We start from the raw sequence: 25,481 nt of genomic DNA, 5'->3' as shown, positions 1-25,481 counted from the left end.
AAAATTTAGCCGTTGGAGCATTTTTAACCAGAAGGATGTCCGTTTGAGCTTCTGTGACCAAACAGAGCTCTGTCTGAAGCATAGAAGGCCTATTATAGGGAAACATAGGGACTTAAAGGGATTTTAGGCCAACCCTAAGCCTTATACACTCTCCGAACATGTTGTTGGTCGTCAGTCTAATGACATGATATGTGTACAATCAAATACAATTACATATGAGTGTACATGAAGTGACTTAAGTCCTAATATGCTAAGTCTTCTTGCTTGAGCTTGAGTTGATGATCATTGATGTTCTTGAGTTTTCTTGCACTCAATTCTTCACGTTTATTTTGACTTAGACTTCATGTCCATCTTGGCTTGGTCTTGGCCTTGACTTGGGCTTAGGCATTCAACATTGAGTTGGATTTGGTCAACTTGCTCTCATATTGAACTAGACAAACACAACTCAGTATAGCCACTAGTAATTCATGTTTGTTATCATCAAAACTAATGGAGGTTAATGTGGCAATACTGGCATGGCATTTCCCAACAATGTTGTTATTCCCATTTGAGCTTGATTTCAGATCTCAAAGATGCTCACAGGAAGCCTCTCTATTAACGAACTGAGAATGAATGCAAAGGGCTTAGTTGGGTTGTTTGGGGAGTGTTTATAGGGGCACTGTGACTATTTTATTGCAGTTCCAAACCCCCCAAAAGTTGCTGATAAAAGGAATATCTCATATGTTTTATTAAGAGTGAGTATATGTATTTATAGTACAAAGAGATAGAAGTAGAAAAATATATGCTACTGAGTCACTCGTTAAGTCATTGGTTGGGACTAAGTAAAGGACTCTCTAACAGACCCCCTCCAGTGTAACAGGATAGATACCGTAAGCTTGTCTCTCAAATGATAGAATCGAGCTCGAGAAAGACCCTTGGTAAGTAGACCGGCCAACTGATCTTAAGTAGCAATATATCGAACAACAAGCTGATGAGTGGCAACCAAATCCCGAACAAAATGAAAATCAATCTCAATATGTTTGGTGCAAGCATGAAAGATTGGATTGGCAGTCATATAGGTAGAACCAATATTGTCACACCAAATTTGAGGAGCAACAGGTAGAAAAGCCCCAATTTCTCCAAGTAAGAAAGTATCCAAAGCAACTCGGTAGCAGCTGCAGAACCAAGACAATACTCAGCCTTAGTAGAAGAGCAAGAAATAGTACGTTGCTTTCTAGATCCCCAGGAAATAAGATGTGAGCCAAGAAAAACGGAAAAACCAGTAGTCGATCGACGATCATCCAGACAACCAGCCCAATCAGCATCCAAAAAGGCAGACAAAGTCATAGTAGATGTCAGGGAGAAGAAAAGACCCATGGTTAATGTCCCATGTAAGTAGCGTAAGATACACTTAACAGCACTCCAATGGACATCCGTAGGGTATTGGATTTGCTCAGTTTATAACACTCAATGGACCCATCTGGAGTTTATAACACTCAATGGACCCATCTAGAGTTGATGATATCCCTTAGGCCTTTGCAAGAAGTCGAGCTTTATAACACTCAATGGACCCATCTGGTTTCCTTTTAACACGAAATACCCACTTACATCCAATAACATTTTGTGAGGAAGAAGAGGGTACAAGAACCCAAGCGCCATTTTGAACCAAAGCATTAAATTTTCGTGCATTGCATGATGCCAATGAGGAGAAAGCAAGGCTTTAGAATAACACATAGGAACCTCTAATTCTTCAACAAAAGAGCTCAAATTCATCCTAACTGTAGATTTAAGTGCTCCCGTCTTAGATCTTGTAGTCATAGGATGAAGTTAAGACATCATTGGAGACCCATCTTGAGATGGAACTGATTGAGCTAAAGTATTAGCAACAGCAACTGTTTTCAAGATAGGTAGTCTAGTAACCATAGTTGGAGAAAAAGTTACATCAGCCACTTGGACTGGATTACAGTGGGCCAGAGGACCTTGATGAGGTCCATTGGTAATTACCGGATCAAGACATGTTGGGGGTGGGGCATCTTCATTAGAATTAGGTGGTGGGATTGAGCCACAAATATTAATCCCATTACAACCATGATGTAGCCCATTAACAGGAAGCCCATGAATATCAAAACCATTATTACAACCTTTAGACAGATCTTGAACAGTAGGCCCATGAATATCTATTGCCTTATTACAACCATTAGATAGCCCATTAAGACTAGGCCCAGTAACATCACACCCATTGTTAAATCCTGATTTATATCTCTAGCAAAACAAGGTAGAACTACACCAGGTACAACATTAAGCCAATCTGAAGCTTCAGGCAGAGAGTCAGTAGAAACCATTTCTTTGTACGGAAACACCTGTTCAACAAATTCAACATGTCTCGAAACATAGACTTTTCCAGTAGCAAGCTCCAAACAAAGATACCCTTTATAAGAAGAATGATATCCTAGAAATACACATGGTTTAGATTGAACATCAAGTTTGGATTTAGTATAAGGCCTAAGCCATGGATAACAGAGACTACCAAAAACCTTCAAAGTATAATAATCTAGCTTGACAGAGAACAATACCTCAAGTGGAGACTTATTACCAAACTTAATCATAGGTAATCGATTAAACAAGTAGACAGTCGTTCGAACACAAGTAGTCCAAAATATTTTAGGCAAAACCAGCTTGATACATTAAAGCTAATCCAGACTCCAAAATGTGCCTATGCTTACGTTACGCAACATCATTTTGAGAAGGTGTATAAGGGCAAGAAATTCGAAAAGTAGTCCCATTCGCAGCCAACATGTTCGACATTACCTTAAACTCAGTTCCGCCATCACTTTGCAAGCAACAAATCTCCAGAGAAAAATAATTTTCTACTAAAGCTTTAAACCTCAAGAATACATCATGCAAATCAGACTTATGCTTCAAAGTATACAACCAAGTATATCGTGTAAAATCATCTACAAAAACAACGTAGTATCAAAATTTATCAAAAGAAGTAACAGGAGCAGGTCCCCATACATCTATATGTATTAGATCAAGAGGCCTACGACTAAAAGTTTGAGACAACTGAAAATGTAATCTGTGATTGTGAGAACATTTACAAGCATCACACACAGCCAAACCAGAAGTGGGTAAGCCAAGACCTCGAAGCACAACACTAGTTCTTTGAGGTGTTGAATGTCCTAACCTTCTATGCCAGTCAACCATAGAAGCTTTAGAAGAATACAATCCAGTAAGCGTCACACAATCTTGATTAGGAGACTGAGCAACAACACCTTTATGCAGCAACAAAAAAATCACTTGAAAACACCACAGTGTAAAGTCCATTAACCGCCTTCCCCTCCAACAAAACTGATTGAGTCTTCAAATCCTTTACCACATAAGAGTTGGAGAAAAATTCAAACATTGTTATCCAACAAAAATCTTGAAACAAAGAGGAGGCTATACTTAATATCTGGAACACACAATACATTTGACAAAGCAAAGCAATGACCAGATGTTGAAACACTAGCACTACCAATGTGTGAAATCATAACAGAACAACCATTACCTACAAATACATTCTCTGATCCAGTATATGGCTCATGAATAGCAAGATGAGCAAGATCTGCAGTCAGATGACTGTTAGATCCAGTATCCAAAATCCAAACCGAAGAATTCTTAGAATATTTAGCAGACAACAACTTAGAAGAAGAAATCACAGATGCACAATAAATCTCACCAACAAAAGCATGGTTGAACCTCTTCAAATATTGAGAACATAGATGTCCTGGAGTGCGACACAATTGACAGATAGGGCGATTTTCATTCATAAAAGATGGAGAATTGTAGTCTCCAGTTCTTGATTGATTACCAACACAATCAGAGTTAATAGCATACCTCCCAGAGGACCTACCACCAGAAAATCAACCATAATTCCTCCCATAGGAGCGATGAATCCTAGGCCTCCATCCTCTGCCAAAACGATTACCAGTATTACGAGCAACAAACTGAGAATCAGATGTAGAAGAACAAGAACTGCCTTCAGCACAAACAGATCTAGTGTCAGCAACATTCATAGTTGCAAGATTTGACATTAAAACTGAATTAACAGAGGTCAAAGCCAAAGCATTCAAATGAAGCTCATGAGTTAACAAGAAACCAGAAAGATCTAAAAAGGTAATTGTATTGGCACGCAGGCGAACATAAGTAAAGAAATCATTCCATGATTCTCCAAGACCCCTCAGCGTTAAAAGGACAAGATCTTCATCAGAGAGCAGCAAATCTGCCGCAACTAGAGCATCAACAAGACTTCTGATTTGAAGAAGATATTCAGACACAAAAGGAGACCCTCACAGAATATGAAACAACTGATCTTTGAGATCAAGAATTCTTGCTTTAGAATTCAATGCAAACACACGATTGAGGATCTACCTAGCATCACGAGACGACGTCACTGACACTATATGTGGTAAGGTACTCTCAGACAGAGAAGAAATCAACTTGTGAAATCCCCCGGATTTCTACCCCTTTAACCCAGGATTTCAAGACCGAGAACCCGGGCCTCGAATTGGCGACAATCGTGGACCATTCAAGTCGAGCTCTAAAGTTTGGAAATGGACCCAGTGTTGGTGTATGACCCTTGTGATGACTCAACAACTCTCCTAGAGTTTAAATGAAGAGAGGAGATTAATCACAATGGTGTAAATAAGGTGATATTAGAATGACCATATACCGATAGAGGAGAATCAGATTAATGCGAATAAGGTATCAAATCAAATATCGTTGAAATACCTTTCCAACGAGCCAAAAATCACTAAAATCGGAGTCCGTTTGGGGGTCCAACCATGTGCCAGAAGATTGGGCCGTTTGGGTGAACCAAACCCCCACCCCATTTTCTATTTAGGGGCAAAAATGGAATTTCGAATTTTTAAACCCTATTTATGTTTAATCTCATCCGTAAGCACATTTTTGGAGGCTAGAACGAGGCGGAGGCTTGGAGAAGAGGAGAAACGAAAGAGAGGAGCGATTTCCATTCTTCCGAAGGTGTCTGTGATTCGAATCTTCGCGAAAACTTCAAGAAAGGTTAGTTTTCTTTAATCCTTCTCTCGGTCACAATTTTGTAAGTAATTTCTCTCCTTTTCTTTTTAGGGATCATGAAAGGGAAGCATGTTAGGTTCATTGCTTACTCCTTAATCCTTATTTTAATGTCCCTTTATGGTATAAGAATTATTGGTGTGATCCCATGCTAAGGTTGACGCATTTCGACTCTCCGGGTCACCCACGAGTGATTTAGGAGAGCCAAATTTGGGGCTTTTTGAGCTGAGTTAAATTTGATCAAATTGAAGGTACCCGTAGGATCCTTTTGCTGCCAATTAGCTTTCCCCAAAGTTTCGTTTCGTAGACTTCGAATCGGTGGCGAATTAGAGACCATTCACTAGTAAGGTTGGGAACTACCCTTTTGTAAAGTAGTGGTAAGGATTTGGATTTTCGTGGGAATATTTTGGGATATCCTTTGAAAACCCAAATTGACTCTAATTTGTGGTTATTAATTTCTTGCATGAATAGGCATTTATGTATCTTTAGTCACCAAACTTGTGGGAGTGAATTCTTGGACTTTGGAGAAAGGAGCAAAGTAAAAGGTGAGGAATAACTAACCATGTTATACATAATAAATTATTGCTATTTTAATTTCTTTTATTGATATAAATTGTTGTAAAATTATATTTACCATGATATGCATGTGTATGATTTTACACGAATGGAATGTAAGATTTATTGCTTGAGTATTTCTCTTTGCTGTTGAATCCTATGTTATTGATATGAATATGGTATGATATTGTATGAGATGAAAGAGGAAGAACAATATTAATATCCTTACCTCGTATTTTATACTAGGGTCGTGGGTTCGCCCATTGCCCTAGTGATCTTATGCGATTGCCTAGGTTACGATTAGGGAATGGGGAATGCCCTTTTGGCATTTCTGCCATAGGACACTAGAGGAGGCAGAATGGGACGCATTCCTATGGTGCCCTTGGCGATTTCCCTGATTACTGATTGACATATGTAGGGCATGTCTAAAAGTGTTTGGCTAGGTGACCCCATGAGTACTACTACCCTTTTGGTAGGGGTATTGAAACCGGTTAACCCGTGATGTCAATGACTGGGTCTTGTGAGCATCAAGCAGGCTCACTGTCATCATGAGATGGTAGGGTTGCATATAATAGATAAGGGCTCATGGGCACTCAAGACCGGTAACCAACTCGTGAGAGGACATGGAGAGCATCCTGTCCATTATATGTGGATGACCATAGGGTTAGGGGTCAACGTAGTCCGAGTTGGTTGGTGCCATAGGATACGTTGACTCTAGGTGGGAAAAGATACTGAACAGAGTTGGTTGGTGCCATATGGGAAATATGCGGACCATATGTAGTGCGATACCGTATGACTTTGCATTGGGCTTAGAGTAATCCTTGACATGCGCCAGATCTTATACCAATGTTGATGTGAGAGAGTGGTGAATTATACCACAGCCACGGATTGATGTGACTTGACCCAATTGCCGTAGAGAACCCAATAGACGTGCTTGAGTGCTGTGAGGGAAGAGTGATGAGACCGCCCAAAGAAGACTGATGTATGACTTAATGCATGTCTACTTTAGAGACTACATTATAGAGTTAGGAACCTCATATTATCACCATGCATTTGTTGTTTATATTATTAAATACATGATTGTTTTATGAATTATGATATGGAGTATGGATGAATGTATTGACATGAATGTTAGTTACCTCACTGAGTTCTATGAGCTCATTCCTTTATTTTGTTTGTTTCTTTAGACTGCTCTATAGGTTATGAGGACCCCTCCTACATTGAGGATTCTTTGATGAATGGCTACCAGGAGGGCGTAGTCAGAGAAGAAGTGGAAGCACATGACGCTTCATGTTCATGCCAGGACGGCTCCTATGGAGCCGACTTTTAGAGATAGAGACCTTGTTGTCCTTAGGAAATCTGTAGTTTCTTTCATGTTTTTTTCTATATATATACGTTGATTTTTTTGGGGAAAGATGAGGGTATTTTCTATCTTGACTCTTGAATTTTTCCGTTGCAGATAATCTTTTCTTCTAGGACTCTGATGTTTAGTTTTGATTGAAGTAATGGATGATCGTAACCATTATTTTAGATTTGATAATTTATTACTTGAACTTGATTTATTCTTGTCCATTTAATTATGCTGTATCATGTTTTGTATGGATTTGTCACTGAACCTAGATCTTGTGGTGTATCACCCCAACGGGCATTTGGGTATGACCGGATCCAGCTAGATGGGGTGTGACAGAACCAGCTAAGAATTAGCTAATCTTGACAATTCCATAGCATAACCGAAGAGGAAATTGCAGTATAACTACAGAAGAGGAAGATTAAGGAAGAATCGGACATAGAAACGAGCCATCAACATACCCTAAGAGATCATATCCTCGAAGAAAGGGTAAAAATTGTGCTTTGCAGAGAGGAAAATTGGTGGCATTGAGTTTATGGGAAGAAAAGCAGCAACATTTGGCAACGCCACAAGCGATGTCACCGAAGGCGAAGCAGATGCGGTGGACTCCATATCCAGGATCGAAACAAAATAGGGGGCAAAGACCCTAAATCACACCATGATTTCAGGTAAACACAGAGAACAGAGCTGAAAACATAAAGCTCAAAGACACAACACCTCCATTATTTTGACCAAAAACTGTAAGCAAGCAAATGCTTAAATCAGATCTTGAAACCATATGAGAAACCGCATACTAGAAACAAGTAAACGATGCTCAAAGAAGAAGAGAGAACGCTGCTGAGATCATCTTGATAACGCAGATCAGAACATAGCTTTTCTTAAAATGCTGCTCAGATTTGAGAAGAACTGACACCTTTCCAGAAAAGCTGATTTAGTTAACAGCAACTTTAGAAGAAGAGAAAAGATAATCTAAAAGACAGAACTAGAAGAAACGAATAGTTTTAAGAGAAATAGAGGCACAAATCTCAAAGAACTAGCTTTAGATCTTTAGGATATCAAGAAGGTTCAAGAATAGTCAGTTCTTTGAACGAGAACAAAACAACAAATAAACCAGGTCAAATCCAAGATATGACTACACCTTAGAACTGATTCCATGATAAAAGGAATATCTCATATGTTTTATTAAGAGTGAGTATATGTATTTATAGTACAAAGAGATAGAAGTACATAAATATATGCTACTGAGTCGCTCGTTGAGTCATTGGTTGGGACTGAGTAGAGGACTCTCTAACAGTTGGGAATCCGAAATGAAGCAAGAGTGACCAAAGCTAGTTAGCACCCAAGGGGCAATCGATCGGCCCCTCCAGGTCCAATTGGATGGTGATGTCCGACGCTTGTCTAAATTGATTACTATTATAATTCATGTGTTCTACTTGTAATTGCTAGGTCTTAGGTGATTTTTTGGCTTTCCAATTGTGTACATTTTGGTTTCTATCTCATGTTATCATACTTGTTTGTGTGTTTATATGGATGATGGTGTAGGGCATGCATGCATGGATAGTAATATGAATTTATATTCTATTTGTTACTAAGTTATTTCTTCTTCAATTATGATTATATTTATAATATGATGGGAAATGGGTGGATAATGCATACATGTATATCTTATGCGTGGTTGTGGGTTCGTTAATTGCCCTTGCACTCCATGTAGATATTACGTGCATATGTTCTAGGTATCTAGATGCATGCTTAAAAACTCATTATCATGCCATCACTACCCCTTCGATAGGGTATTGAAACTGAGTGACCTATGACATTATTGTGGGGTTGTGGGCACTCAATAGCTTGTTAGTGTAGGTGAGGGGACACAAGCAAACCAAGTGCCATTCATGGTAGGGTTGCATATAATAAGGAGCTCATAGGCCCCTAATAGCATGTTGGAGTAAATGAAGGGACATAAGGTAGCTTGTCTATTATATGTAAATGATCATAGGAGGGATATCCGGACCTAGCATGACATGATTAAGTAGATGACCTCTTGCATTGGGCTAAGAAGTTTTCTGGCATGCACTAGTTCTCATGTCAATGGTCATGGTGAGAGAGTGTGGCACCTAATCCCCAACCATGGTCGTTGATTGGACTGTTATTTCCATATCGGGGTCATGACACCCAATTCGATTGGTGTTGTTGGAGTTGGTGTGAGACTTTCGAGAGGACGTTGTGTTATGTCTTAGTGTGTGTGTCTACCTAGATAAAACTAGCATGGTTAGATTTATAGGAACATACTTGCATTTACATTACACCTTTACATTTCATTGCACTTTATTTTTTTTATACATGTGTTTATGCATTGTATATGATATTGTTGACTGCATTGAGTTTGTTGTAGCTCATCCCTAGTAGAAACTATTTTTTTAGATTGTTACACAGGTTATGAGGACACCATTTTTCTGGAGAATTCAGCGATGATAGAGCCCTGTGAGGGACTGGCAGGAGAAGACATCGATGCACATGGAGACTTGTGCGCGTGTTTGAACTGCTCCTACAAAGTTCAACCATTTTTGAGATATGGAAAAACTTGTTTGAAAATTTGGTTGCCTTAGTTAGGATTATTTATAATTTCTATCTAGTTGTTAAGCAATATCGCTAATCACACATTTAAATGGTAACATTTTTTACTTTTGCCAATTTTGACTTTTATTCTGGATAATTGTAATAATACTTCACTTGATACATTTTAATTTTTTTCTTTTTTTATTTTTTAGATTATGTTGTTGTGTATGATGTGGTTATAGATTGGCCATAAACCGATGAATTTGTAGTTATGGATCACATCCATGGATATTTGAAAAAGTCCGATAACGGCGGGATGGGGGTGTAATAAAAACCCTACTTAGATATGTTGAAAGGTGGCCAAAAATATAAAATAGGAATTCAACCGAATTAAACCAAATTAAAATTCATTGAGAAATTGAATATAAATTTCAATAAAAGTTGAAATTTCACATGGTCCAAAATGTTTAAATAAGCTTAAGTCATATTCAAACCAAATTAAAACTCATTGAGAGGCTAAATGGAAGTTTTTTTTATTTCTTTGACAAAAGGAACCAAATACATAAACATAAGCAAGCAGTTATGCAGTGTTCATACATCACAGAATGATGCTGGGATGCAACTAGACAGTATGCTTTGTTGTATTGCCAAGAAGATAACTGATCTAGACAATTTAATCACAGTTCCAGAGTGATGCCAAAAGCTACATGCTAAGACATAGTAGTAAGTTTAAAAAGTAGGGGCATTGCATGATAGGGCTAAGGCCCAAGCGGGATATGTAAATGCTGGTTTTAAAAGGGGAAGTTTGCCCTGGTGTGCACACCCCCCCGCGGGCCGCCCCCCATGGGGGTCCGCCGGGCCACGTGAGCCCACCCGCGCAACCCCCAACCAAGATTGGATAGTTTGATTTCCTTTAGTGGTTGAACAAAATTACTAGCGGTATGATGAGATGAAATAATTGTTTCGCTATTAATAAATTTTATAAAAAAATTTCCACCAAAAAGAATTATAAATTTTTCTTCTTAAAAACCAATAAATATACAATTATACCAATTCATCCTTATACCTCTCTCTTAGAGACTGCATATGAAGAACATTCACTACAAATGGAAACCTAACCCTTCATAATCTAATGCAGGCAAGGGAAGACAAAACATTATATCCTTAAAACTGAAAAAAAAAAAAAAGCTAAAGAGCTCCAAAATCATTAGTCCAAGACCATTTAAACAACTAACAAGATTTTTTCCCCCTATATATTCTGTAATGGCGTTTGATATAACATCGTTTCTGGGAGTGAAAACCGTATCAACAAGTATTCTATTGTTGCAATCAAAGATAGAGAAGAAGAACAAGAATCCTTCACAAAGACAAGGGCTAGGGGTTCATTAGAGATAGAGAAGATGAAAAATACAAACCCTATTATTAAGGTTGAAAAAACAATGAATGGAAGAGTTCTCTTGCAGTATGAGAGAATTTTAGCAGGATTCATATGTCTAGAATGCTAAATTTTATGAATACCTCACCCTACAACTGTTTCACTTAAACTTAATACGCCTAACTTTTTTTTTTTTTTTTTTTTTGGTTGCCAACCCCCTGTTCCAAGGCTTTTGCCCTGACTAATCCAGTGTTCGACCCGGATCGCACACCTGGTTGTGGTGGGTGAGTCTCCCAACGGGGATCCTACTATTTATGAAATGGTCTCTTAACACTATTATCCTACTATTTATGAAATTATAGTTATCCCCTCAATTGTAATAGTGTTAAGAGACCATTATAATTGTATGTTTAATGTCTATTTTGTCATTTTTTTAAAAGTAAGAAGTTAAAACACTATTGTTTCCATTTAGAAAAGAAGAAAAAAAAACCGTATCAAGTTACCAATTTTAGAGTTGTATCCTTATTATTTTGAATTATAAAAAAATTACCTAAATTATTTTTTTGGCTAAAAAAAAGAACTTCCTCAAATTGATAACGCTAAATAAGATAGTAAATAAATGAAATCCTAATGGAAATAAGAATCTTTTAAAATTGATAACATTCAATTGAAAAGTAAATAACAAAAATTAAAAACTAACACTAAATTGAAAAATAAATTTAAAAAAAAAAAAACTAAAAAATAAGAGCTACCAAATCGGGGTTAATTTTTTCCCAATTACAAATTAATAATATAGTTTAATATAAAGTATACACAAATAGAATAAAACATTGATTTACTTCCTCAAGGGGAGCTTTATATTGATGCTATCGAGTTGGTGCGAAACCAAGACCTCCCCTAGGGAAGTTGAGTCTTTAACCGCTTTAACATACCACCTATGGGCGTAGTGTTTGTGTGGGCAATGTAAGCATGTACGTAATCTGGAACATTTGAGTCTCTTTCCCATTCAGAATAGCCTTCCTGATCCTGTTCGAAAATTGCTACCCAAGACAACAGAGAGATCCTGGAATCACCATAAATGAATCAGTTAGCAAGGAGGTAGTGACCAAGCCTTCCATAATCATCCTTGTGCTCTTCATTTCTCAGATCAACATGGAAGAAGAACTTAAGCTATTTGGATTTTGGAGTAGCCCTTTTCTCTAGAGAGTCATATGGGCTCTGAAACTGAAAGGGTTAGAATATGAATACATTGAAGAAAATCTATCCAACAACAAGAGTTCCTTGCTTTTACAGTACAACCCAATTTACAAGAAGATCCCAGTACTTGTTCATGGTGGAAAACCAGTTGTAGAGTCCACTATCATCCTTGAGTATATTGAAGAGACATGGCCAGAGAACCCTTTGCTTCGAAGTGATCCTTATGCGAGAAGCGTAGCTCAATTTTAGACTAAATTTGCTGAAGATAAGGTTAGGGACTCAAGAGAACTCATCTTTATAAGCCTTGTGGTTATGTTTTCTTGATCATTTTTGGGCTCTAATCAATTTGTTTCTTCTTTACAGTGTTCAAGCCTTTTGATGATGTTTCACACAGTAGGAGAAAAACAAGAGAAGGCCAAAAAAGAGTGCCTGGAGATGTGTCGGGTTATGAAGAACCCACCGAATAGAACAATCAGCAAATAAGAGAAAAGAAGAACACAATAATAACAACTAAGAGAAAAGAAAGACACAATAATATATGGGCAAGAGAGAAAACTCCACTATAAATAAATAAATATCTAAGAGAGAAGATATTTGGGATGATTAAAGAAGAAGGAAGAGGCATTCTTTTATAGCCTCTTCCTCTCCACATATTCCCACATCAGTCGATGTGGGACTAATATTACAACAATCTCCCACTTGGAGATTAGATTGAGAACCAATCAATCTCCACACCAGTCTCTATCTTGCCACCACCATGCTGTCTATGTCTCTATCAAGCCATACAAGGATTTGCACCAAATGAACTTGTCAGTATTGATTGCTTTTGTCAATGCATCTGCTAGGTTCTCTTTCGTGTGGATTTTCTGCATATCCACCCTTCCGTCTTCCACCACTTCACGAACAAAATGATATTGTACTTCTATGTGTTTTGTCCTGGAATGAAAAGCTGGATTCCTTGCAATGTGCAAGGCACTCTGACTGTCACAATACAAGAGAATCTTCTCGTGTTTGTGCCCAAGTTCTTCCATGAATCTTCTTATCCAGATTGCTTCTTTACAAGCTTGTGTAGCTGCCATATACTCAGCTTCTGTTGTAGACAGTGCTACAATTGTCTGTAGTTTAGATACCCAGCTCACAGCTCCTTCTGCAATTGTAAACACATAGCCAGTAGTGGATTTCCTTTTATCAAGATCCCCGCAAAATCGGAATCAACATATCCTCCGACAGGAAATTCAGATCCTCCATAACATAGAGCAGCATCCAAGGTTCCTTTAATGTATCTTAGGATCCTCTTCACTATAATCCAATGCTCTTGTCCTGGATTCGCCATATGCCGACTAATCACTCCCACTGCATGTGCAATGTCCGGTCTTGTACATATCATAGCGAACATCAGACTTCCCACTGCTGATGCATACGGTACTCGAGACATCTCCATCCTCTCTGCTTCATTGCTAGGACACATGCTTGAGGATAACTTGAAATTAACAGGAAGAGGAGTAGAAATTAGCTTACAGTCTTGCATATTGAAGCGGCGCAAGACTTTCCTTAAGTAACTCTTCTGAGATAGCCAAATCTTCTTGTTATTTCTGTCTCGGTGAATTTGCATCCCTAGAATCTTGTTTGCGGGTCCCAGATCCTTCATTTCAAATTCCCTAGCCAACTGAGCCTTTAATTCTATGATCCGATCTTTGTTGGGGCCTGACACCAACATATCATCGACATACAACAGTAAAATGATGAAATCATCATTACCAAACCTCTTGTAATACGCACAAGGGTCTGAAGCAAGTTTGTTGTATCCAAGGCTCAATATGAAGGAATCAAATCTCTTATACCAACATCTTGGTGCCTGTTTTAAGCCATATAGAGATTTGTTCAACCTGCAAACCAAGTTCCCCTTTTTCGGTTCTTCAAAACCTTCGGTTGGAGCATATAGATTTCTTCTTCAAGATCTCCATGAAGAAATGCAGTTTTTACATCTAATCGCTCAAGATGTAGATCAAACGTAGCACAAAGTGCCAGAACTATCCGGACAGTAGTAAGTCGAACCACTGGAGAAAAGATTTTTGTGAAATCGACACCTTCTTTTTGAGCATATCCTTTGATCACCATTCTTGCACGATACCGCTCTACTTGATCATCACTGTTTCGTTTGATCTTGTAAACCCATTTGTTACCAATGGGCTTCCTTCCGTGCGGTAAAGGTACAAGCTCCCACGTCTTATTCTTATGAAGAGCTTCTAGTTCTTCCCGCATAGCCGCCATCCAAAGTGACGCTTTCGAGCTATCAATCGCTTCTCCGAATGTTGATGGCTCACCATCTTCTCGTTAGAAGACAAGTATGCAATGTTGCTCTCCATAATATAATCAGATCGCCAAGTTGGTGTATGTCTTTCACGAGGTGACCGTCGAACTTCTACAATTGTAGACTCAACGGTACTTGTTCCTCATTTTCTCGATTCTCGCTCCCGAAGAATTTTCTGGATTGGACTTCTCTTCCTCCCCGAACTATTGTACTTTCCGGAATTTCTATTGAAATGCTACTCACATCTTCCATTTGCAGCTTATCTTCTGCAAAAATGACATCTCTGCTGATGACGACCTTGTGGGCAGTGGGATCCCACAATCGATACCCCTTGACTCCATCAAGCATTTCCCAAGAATCTCGCATTTTCTGGATTTTGGATCCAACTTCGAAATTTCTTGGGGATGATACATCACGATACACAGGACTCCCAAATGTGTGCAGGCGTGAATAATCAACCGGCTTGCCAGTCCACATCTCCATTGGTGTCTTCAAATCAATCGATCTTGTTGGTGATTGATTAATCACATAGCAGGCAGTGTTTACGGCTTCTGCCCAAAAGGACTTAGCCATACTTGCAGTTCTCAACATGGCTCTCGTTCTTTCGAGTAGAGTTCTATTCAACCGCTCCGCTACTCCATTCTCGTTGAGGAGTGTAAGCCACCGTGAGTTGTCTCTTGATGCCTTCTTGATTACAAAACTCAAAGAAGTCATCCCCCGTATATTCACCGCCATTGTCCGTCCCGAGGCACTTGATTTTCTTCTCGTTTCTCGTTCAACTTGCGCTTTGAATGTTTTGAAAACCGAAAACACATCCGACTTCTTCTTGATAGGAAACACCCAACATCTTCTCGGAATAATCATCAATGAAAGATACATAGTACCTTGCTCCTCCCGGAGATGTAACCGGTGCTTGCCATACATCGAGTGAACTAATTCCAGAATACTTTTACTCCTGGAATCAGATGCATTGAACTTCAATCTATGCTGCTTGCTTGTAACACAATGCTCACAAAAGGGTAATGAAACCTTTGTGAGACCCGGGAGTAATTTCTGTTCTGCGAGAACCTTCAACCCTTGCTCTGACATGTGGGCCAATTTTCGATGCCACACTTTTGTCATCTCTTCAGCACCGGTTGATGCAACCGATGCTTCCGCCTCCGGACATGTTTCTCCCATTACTTCGTACAAATTTGCAGCCCCCCTTTCAGCTTTCATTACAACTAGCGCTCCTTTGACGATCCTCATCATTCCATTTTGGATGCGTGTCTTGCACCCAATTTCATCTAATTGTCCCAAAGACAATAGATTCTTCTTTAAGCCCTTCACATGCCGCACATTTTGAATAGTGCGTACCATACCATCGTACATCTTCAACTTGATGGTGCCAACTCCAACAATCTCCAAGGCATGATCATTTCCCATGTACACAGCACTCGTAGAGATAGGTTCATAAGTTTGAAACCAATCTCTGCGAGAGGTCATGTGCCATGTTGCTCCCGAATCCAAGATCCAAGCATCACTATGTTCCAATCTATCCTTGGCTACCATTGCTGATTCGTCAGTAAAGAATATCTCCTTCAAGCAATGCACCCTTGAGATGTCTCTCGCCTTATCTACACCCTTTTTGAATCGACACTCTTTTTTGAAGTGTCCCCTTTTGCCACAATTGTAGCACTTGAAATTCTTCTTACCCCCGGATTTTGACCTCCCTTGATTGTGACTCCCACCGGAATCACGTTCCGTTGACCTTCCTCGAGTCATAGACAAAGCTTCTGCTTGTTGTGAGCTTGCCTGTCTATCTTCCCTGCCTTTTCGTCTACTTTCTTCTTCAAGAATTGTAGCAGCGACATCATCAAATACCAAATAATCAGAGAGGATATTACTGGTTAAATTGATAATGATTGGGTCATATGAATCTGGAAGACTTTGGAGTAGAATTTCAGCACGTTCTCGTGGTGAAACATTATGTCCCAACGTTGAAAGTTGAGAACATAACGAAATCGAGTATGTAAGTGCTCAGAATCGATGTAGATTCGACATTCGTAAGGTATACAACTTTCTCTTCAAAAAGATTTTGTTGTGAAGTGATTTGGCTCCATACAATTTGATGAGATGATCCCAAACCTCCTTAGCAGTTTTCTTCTCTTCTACGCCCGCTAAAATATCATCTGATAATGCTAGATGCAAATCAGAAAGAGCGATCGCATCTATTATGTTCCATTTTTTGTTGTCCGTGAACTCCGCCGCCGAACACCGATGGCTTCCAAGCGATTATCTTTTATCAATAATGCCTTCATCTTCATTTTCCATAATGAGAATTTCGTGCCGTCAAACTTGCCGATGTCAATTTTTGCTGCCATTGCTTCTATCACGAATCGTTGTTGGCTGCAGAATAACTCCCACTATTTCACGTGAAACTTGTCTTCTCTCAAAGTTATCTCCACCGGTATATGGTTGAACCAAAATGCACCAGGAAAATTTCCGAGAAAGACCGGAGGGACACAAGCGGTCCGCTTAAAAACCAGACTCCTTAGACAAAATTTTCCTAGACATGCACTTAATCACCCAATACACCTTTCTAGGATACCCGAAAAGAAACCACGTGAAATTGCGACTTCGCAAAGACCTCCGTAGGATGAAAAACAATATCTTACTTATTTTTCTGATGTGAAGGATCCACCTAAGTGGCAATCACAGAGCATACTATAAGTAGATACTCACACCCTAAACCAAACAAACAAACCCCCCAAGGAATTTTCCTTTTCTGATGTGGAAGCTCAGACTATGCTGCAACCACAGAGCATACTTCAGAAAAACCTCGCTCTGATACCACTGTCGGGTTATGAAGAACCCACCTAATAAAACAATCAGCAAATAAGAGAAAAGAATAACACAATAATAACAACTAAGAGAAAAGAAAGACACAATAATATATGGACAAGAGAGAAAACTCCACTATAAATAAATAAATATCTAAGAGAGAAGATATTTGGAGATGATTAAAGAAGAAGGAATAAGCATTCTTTTATAGCCTCTTCCTCTCCACATATTCCCACATCAGTCGATGTGGGACTAATATTACAACAAGATGCTCAGAACTATTGAAGAATATGGCCTTGGAGAGAAGAAGTTCTTTGGTGGAGAGAAGGTTGGATCAGCAGATTTAGCCTTCGGAGGAATTGCTCACTGGTTGGGAGTGATTGAAGATATTTTATGTGAGAAATTGGTGGAAACTCATACGTTCCCTCGCTTGCATGCTTGGATGCAAAATTTCAAGGAAGTTCCTGTGATCAAAGAGAACTTGCCTGATCATGATCGAATGTTCACCTTTTATAAGGGTCGGTTGGAGAAGTTGTCAGCACTACAGACTAGCATTCTGTCATCCTTTTTAAGTTTATTGCTGCAAAACCTTCCATGGATTCTCTTTCTATCATCTGTAAAATTTCTTTCTTTTTCTTCTCCAATAGAAATAAGGGATGAAGTTGCATATGCACTTAATGTATTGTAGCTTGATGTCCCAAATAATAAGAAGAATTATTTGAAAAAGAAGAAAATAAAAAGATCAAGATAGTTCGATGGTGCAAGTAATAAGTTTGAATCAAATTATGTGAATGGATGAGAAAAACCTGCAAAAAAATAAAGGGTAAATTGGGTATTTATATTAACAGAGAAGGAGATGTCAAGGCAGCGAAACAGTCTCTCAGCAAAAATTGTTGGGGTAATACTTATATATAAAAACGACCGGCCCCTTCGGACTCTACTTGTGTGAAAGCCTTAAGCATCAAATTCACCCTTTTAAAGGAGAAGATGCAAGACTCTAATTTTTTAGAAAGTTGGATGTAAAACTTTGAATAAGATAGTTTTAAAAGGGAATTTTCAAATTCACCCCTGAGTTATTCCTGGCTACGTTTGTTTACAAAGGTGGGGTGGGAAGAAAAAAAACATGTAAGTCCCATGTGTAGTGGGATGAAGGAGAAGAAAAGAAAATTAAAGGATTTTGTGGAAAAGTGATAGTGGTGGGTCCCACTTTTTACTTTTTCCAACTTTTCCACAAAGTTCCACCAAATATGTGGGGTTTTAAAATGGCTTGGGGTGAGAAAGTTGGGTTGCCACATCAGCAAACAAGTTTCCTTCATTCAAGGAAACCTGTCTCTCACTTTCCCACCCCACGCAACCAAATAATCTACCATTTTGGAATTTAAGGGAAAAATAAGAAATCTGCACTCTTTTCAAGAATTTTCCCACCCCTTTTTTTCACCCCACCTTTATTCCAGCAAACAAACACAGTCTTAATATTAATGTCATTCTTTCAATCACCCAAGTTATCAGTTAAATCCCCTATTGCTAACATCATTAGTCTTAATTAGTTTTTATTCATCATTACGATATTGCCCTACATCCTAAGTTTAAAAGTACCATCCATCAATTATTTCTCTCAAACTTTCTGAAGATTTATGATTGTAGGAGGAAAAATTCACAGTTTTGTCGAAGGAGACAAATAAATGAATTGAATGTAGGATTTTTCTTATTCAAGGTTATTCTTATCCTTTTAAAATATTTAAGCATTTAACTGGTGATTTCCTAACAGAAGAATGTCTTTTATATATCTTTACCCTATAGGGGTCAGATTGATAAATGAGATAACTTTATGAGTGACATTAACTTTAGGGTTAAGTCTAGGGTGGCCCTTAGATAAATTAGTCAAGTGTAAAGGAGTAACAGAAAATTTCCCCAGTTTTAACACCCTGACGAAAGCATTGGCATCTTTAAAGCTTCACCAACCTCTTCCAGTCAAAATTGCCAACTTGACCCTGTTATTCAAGATCTGGAAGATTGGCAGCCAGGAAAGCAAAGCTCATCAGTCACTCAAAAAGCAAAGAAGCTATCTAATGTTGGCTTATCTACACAAATCCAAACTCCAAGGTCAAGATCGCCTTCTTGACCCTGTTCTTCCATTTATAGTTTTCTATCATTGTGGAAATTTACTACCCCAAAAAGCAGAGTTTATCAATCACTACAAATCAATCAGTTTTGAAGGAAGCATGGAACGAAGTTTCAGTAATTTCGCCCAATTCGCTATCCCAGCGAATTGGGCAAACTGGCTCGGCGATATTTCGCCCCCCATATGGAAATTTTCACCCCCTATTTTTTTTGGTAAATTTGATACCTATCCTAATCTGATGCAAATATGTACTAAATTTGAATTATTTCCTAAAAATTATTCCATTTAAATTCTCTTATCTAATCACATTTAATATGTTACCTTATGAGGCCTACATCATTAGGACATAATTGGAACGATTATCAAATCACTCTGAAGATTCTTTTATAAGATTCATTAATAATTTAAATTGTTTCCATAAATTATTTCATGTATACATTCTTTCCTAATCACATTTGGCATGTTGACTTTGATAATTTAAATTATTTCTTAATAAATATTTTCATTTAAATCTCCTGCCTAGCCACATTTAACTAATTACCTTCTAAGGCCTAAATCATTCGGACATAGTTGGAATGATTAACTACGATTCTATTACAAAATCTCTTTATAATTTAAATTGTTTCCATAAATTATATCATGTATATACTCTTCCCTAACCACATTTGACATGTTGACTTTTGAGGACTAGATCACTAGAATATAGTTGGTAAGATTGCTCATTAATCTTGAAGATTTTGCTATAAAAAATTTTCCTATTTATAAGTTATTCTATGTAGATTCTCCTCCCAATTACATTTAGCACATTAACTTTTGAGTCTTGAATCATTGTGATAAAATTGGTAAGATTGTGATAGAATCGCGAGAGAAATCGCCTAAAAAGTGCAAGAAATAATATAAAAATCACACACACAAAAAACTAAAAAAATGGATTTTTCCGAAATATCGCGAAATCGGCGATATCTGGTAAATATCGTTTCGCCCCCTGGTTTCATTTCGCCAGGGGGCGAAACTGGCGCCAAAATTAAGTTCCATGGAAGGAAGTAATTAACAGGCCTAGCCCTTTTAGCTATCATTGTGGAAATTTACTACCCCAGAAAGCAGAGTTTATCAATCACTACAAATCAACCTTTATTTCCTCACTCCTCAAAAATGGAAAAAGATGAAGTGAAGCTATTTTTGGCCTAGCCCTTTTAGCTACAGAGTCATATGGGCTCTGAAACTGAAAGGGATAGAGTATGAATACATTGAAGAAGATGTACCTTACAACAAGAGTGCCTTGCTACTACAGTACAATCCAGTTTACAACAAGACACCAGTACTTGTTCATGGAGGAAAACCAGTTGTGGAGTCCATTATCATCCTTGAGTATATTGAAGCGACATGGCCACAGAATCCCTTTCTCCCAAGTGATCCTTATGAAAGAGCCGTAGCTCGATTTTGGACTTTTAAGCATCTAGCTGCAAAAGTTCTCTTAAGAACTCATGAGTTACACATCAGGCTATTCAATTCACTTCCCACAAAAAGCTGCTCCTAGGCTTTCTATTTTTGTTTTTCTTAATGCATCAATGTTCTTTAGTTCAGTTCTGGGAACTTCCTCTTGAGCTAAGGTGCTGCAATATCTGTTGTCTTCTTAACAGAGTTCAAGCATTTGGAAATGTTTGTCACTGTAGGAGAGAAAGAAGAAAAGGCCATAAAAGAGTGCTTGGAAATGTTGAGAACCATTGAAGAACATGGTCTTGCAGAGAAGTTCTTTGGTGGAGACAAAATTGGATTAGCAGACTTAGCGTTGGGAGGAATTTCACTGGTTACCATTGATGGAAGACATACTATGTCAGAAATTGGTGGAAGCCCATATATTCCCTCACTTGTACGGTTGGACGCAGAATTTCAAGGAAGTTCTTATTATCAAAGAGAACCTCCCTGATCATGATAGAATGAAGGTTTGGCTCAGGCGTCGCAAGGAAAAATTTTTAGCATCTGCTTCAAACTAGGGTTCTACTCAATGGGTTTTCTTTTGATCATCTATGAGCTCCTCTCTACAGAAATAAGTTAGCATAAAACCGCAACAATCCTCGTGATACCCTCTCTCGCTCATTCTTCAGCCTATGGTGAATGAACTCTCATTCTGTGTCACTGAAGGAAATGATCTTGCTGTTGCTGATAAAATAACAGAAAGAGAATAAATAGGTTCTTCTTGATTGTATTTGTCTATGGGAAAATAGATAACCATTTTATTCATTATAATTACAATGTTATTACATTACCATTCAACCCAAATGCTATACACAAATCATCAAAAATAGAGGACAGCCATATACTGACAATTGAGTCATCAGACAGAGATGAGAGTGCAACCTTAATAGAACTCTTAGATCCATCAACAGCAAACACATAAGAACTGGATTGACAGTGAATCACAATAATAGTGTCACACTTAATTGCCTTACTTTCTCTTATTGTGGCTCATATGACAATCTCAATAGGTCCCAGTTCTCGAACATAGCTGCCGTTTATGATAATTGATGGTATATGTTGGAACCTGTACCAATTTTTCCCATTTTTGGGAGAATCGATGCTTTAATACCTGCATCAAGATTAGTCCAATTTCTTGAGTGTGGTCATAAACGGAAAGCCTTCTGGGAACATCTTCAGACATGAGCACAACCAGAGTTTCATACACTTGATGCTAGACATTGCCCCTACCTCTACCCTCCACACCTCTAGTTTAGCCAAGTAAAAGTTTCAGTTCTTGGAGCTCAGGAACCCCCCAGCAGAGCAAACCAATGTCTTTCCTGGGTACATATCATATGACAAAATAATGGTTCGGAAGTGGGTAACTTCTCCAGTATTTCCATTGGATCCTGCATCAAACAGGACCCTTGCAAGCTTAAGTCAGTGATGTTTTTAGGGAATTGAGCAATCTCACAGCTTTTCTAACCTTCCATTCAGCTGCAGCTCATAAAGATGAACATGGTTTGATAATGTCAAAGTTGGCAAAATGTTTTTTTCACGAGTTGATAAAGAACAAAGACTGAAGGTTCTCCAAATGGAGAACAATTAACATCACTTCAGTGTGAATTTACAACACCTCATATTGCTAGATTCTGAAGAGTTGTCAGCAGGGCCAAGCCAATCCTTAATCCAACTGCCTGTTTCAATTTCTGCAAAAAAGGTTTCTTAGATTTCCAATTCTTGATGGACCTAATATCTTCCCCCAAATTCATGTCCAAATATCTTAATTGAATCATCTAAAAAATAGCACTTGGTACTTGTTGAGTGCAAGGAGCCAACGCATTTATGTCAAGCGTTCGTAGGTTGATAAGATTGCATATTGTTGTTGGGAGACTCATTATTGAATTACCTCTCAACCCCAAGAAACTCATATTTCATTTAGAAACTCATTTATCTTTTACTGTGGAAGATCCAACACAGTAAGTAACCTAAAACCCCAACAGAGAGATCTCAATGTTGTTGAGATAAATTTTCATGACATTAATGATGCCAAAGGATCCCGCCGGTAATATAATAGTCAGACCTGGCATTATTAGACCTTGGATTTCTATAGAAATTTACCCCAACCTATGACACAGATCCCACCACTTATTAGAAGTGGAAGACAAACTCCATGTGTATGACTTTCCAGCATGTCTAAATGTGGAGTATGATCAGATTCATCCCCAGGTTCTTTACTGTAAGCCTTTCCATCTCATGAACAGGCCTTTGCTACTGTTGATACAAAAGAAAGCCGACTGAATGCCATGGTTTATACTATTGCAGTTGAAACGTTGGCTTGGCAGTTCTTGTAGCCTATCCTCACTAGCTTCTCAGACTTGTGGCGCCGACTTAGGTAGTTCTACTCATGCTCCTACCGCTCCATCTATGTTTTTCATTACATCAATCCACGTCCCTCTAGTATTTCACGAACATGTCCTGGTCTTGCGAGTTAGCTATCTCTAATAGGGTCACGGACACATCTCAATTCATGGACATGCATGAATACAATAAAATGCATGAACTATTTTTCCTCTTGCTCTGCTTCAATTAACTCTATTGAAAACGCACAAGATGCTCGGATATTACGACATTTCTATAGAAGAATTAAAAATATCCATGTCAATAGTAAATAAAAAATCCCTATCCACAAAGTGAGATACACATCCTATTAAAATCATCGAACTTCCATTAAGACCATAACACCACGACCATTAAGAACATAATCCAACATCCACTACAATAGTCCAACACATGATACTAATTTCGGTTGTTTTCAAAACAAAAATGAAAGCCTGCAGATTTTGGAGAAATGCAATGTTTCGGTTGAAACTTCCGAATTTTCGACCAAACTAGGATTTGACTAGTTTCGATTGATTATTCCTTATAAAATCCTCTACCTCGGTCAAAACCTGCAAAATATCACAGGTTTCAACCTTTCCACCTTGATTACGTAGCTTAGGATTCGACCTAAATTTTTTGATTTCTCTTGTATTTGGTGATTTCATTTTCATCCTATTTCGACAGTTCATTTGCCTTCAAACACCTCTTTTACTCCTCATTTGCCTTCAAACACCTTTTAAGACACAACAGCTATTTATGGGCCAAACCCAAACTACAAAGGAAATTCTGAAGCCCAAGATCCCCACCCGCTCACTAGGAACAGGACCCCCATGTCCATCGACAACAAAATGTGAAGCATAAGCCATACCAAACAATTCCAAACTTCCCATTTTTCTTATTTTCGTTTTGTTCATGCCTGAATGATCTTGTTTATCTTTGAAACTAATGTATGTTTAGTCTAAGACTATGATCTATGATTGTATGTAGCTTAACTTTTTTTTTTTTTTTTAATTGCTACTATTTTTAAATTTTAAATTTTGAAAATTATTTTCTAAACTATGTATTTTGAAAAAAAATACATATGTATACATGATGTATGGGCTTGAACTTTAACATATGTGAGATAGCATCACTTGATCTAGTTGGTCATTTTATTTTGTTGACTTATTGTACATGTAACAATTCTATCAAACAATTCATGTATGCTTGATATGTATGCAATACCATTTGTACTTCTCATAACCAATCATTTATTAGTATATTGAACGATGACTTTTCAATGGTTTTTTTTGGCAAACTATCAATTCCATTGCGTTTATTATACTTTAAATAGCTAGGAGGCAAGAAATCACTTAAGCCCCAAAACCTAGGGTCGAAACCTTGCTCGAAAAGTACATTTAGGTCAAAACCTCGAGATTTCAGTTTTTGGCCAGGTTGAAACTGGCCTCAAAACCAAAACCCCAATCCTTGGTCCAACATACAATATTAAAAAATAATAATAATAATAATCCCATAAACAACAATCCAATTTCTTTTTTTTATCAAAGACATCATCAAATCAATGAAGAATTTGAAGAATAATCTAATCTGAGGGTGGATACAGTGTTACAAGAATAATCTTCCTCCTTTTGAGCACATTAGCATCTATACATGAAATTTTTTATGCATGTTCTATATATTTCTAAATTTATATTGTTAATTTTATTGTAGAGACTAAAAATGGATGATCTTCATTGTAATTCTACATCAGTTGCTCCTAACAATGTTATAGCTTCCTCTAGTAGAATTCATTGGGAGAGTTAAGATGCCAATACACAAAGAAAGAATGAGAAAGTGGAGAAGGGAAGCTATGTGGATATGAAATACAAATGTCGTAAAACTACATCTACAGTGTGGAATGACTTTGATAAGATTTTCCATTGTGATAAGAACATGGCAACCACATGCAAACATTGTGGAAGAGTCTTCATTCTTCAACAATTCGAGTGCCCTAAGAACGTCTAACATAAGTAGCCACAAGAAGACTTGTGGTAGGAGGTTTGCCACTCCTATTGGTCAACAACTTCTCTCAATTACAAAAATAGTACAAGTGAGTCTTCTAAGATAGGGAATTACAAGTATGATGCTAATCATATAAGAAAAGTTTTCCTAAAATAATTTGAATCTCCAAGCATACTTATCCATTCACCATGGGCATTGGTTGTTTTGTAATATTTGCAAAAGTTGAAGCCCCTTGTATAAGAAGCACTTTAGGAATACATTGAAGAAAGATGTTTTGACTCTCTATAAAGAAGAAAAGAGAAAAATT

The 25,481-nt window shown here is 37.9% G+C and overlaps 2 pseudogenes; both read left to right on the top strand.

Annotated features, from left to right (window-relative positions):
* Window positions 1-12,035: 12,035 nt before the first annotated feature.
* On the top strand, window positions 12,036-17,902 carry LOC149022801 (putative glutathione S-transferase; annotated as a pseudogene).
* A 2,596-nt stretch (window positions 17,903-20,498) lies between these two features.
* LOC149022800 (putative glutathione S-transferase) lies at window positions 20,499-21,344 on the top strand (annotated as a pseudogene).
* The last annotated feature ends 4,137 nt before the right edge of the window (window positions 21,345-25,481 follow it).

This window comes from Hakea prostrata, chromosome 3 (assembly GCF_041222555.1).
Source record: "Hakea prostrata isolate BN-2017 chromosome 3, UWA_Hpros_2, whole genome shotgun sequence".
Lineage (NCBI taxonomy): Eukaryota > Viridiplantae > Streptophyta > Magnoliopsida > Proteales > Proteaceae > Hakea > Hakea prostrata.
The sequence above is the reverse complement of the archived record's forward strand: the minus strand, read 5'-3'. Positions and strand labels throughout refer to the sequence as shown.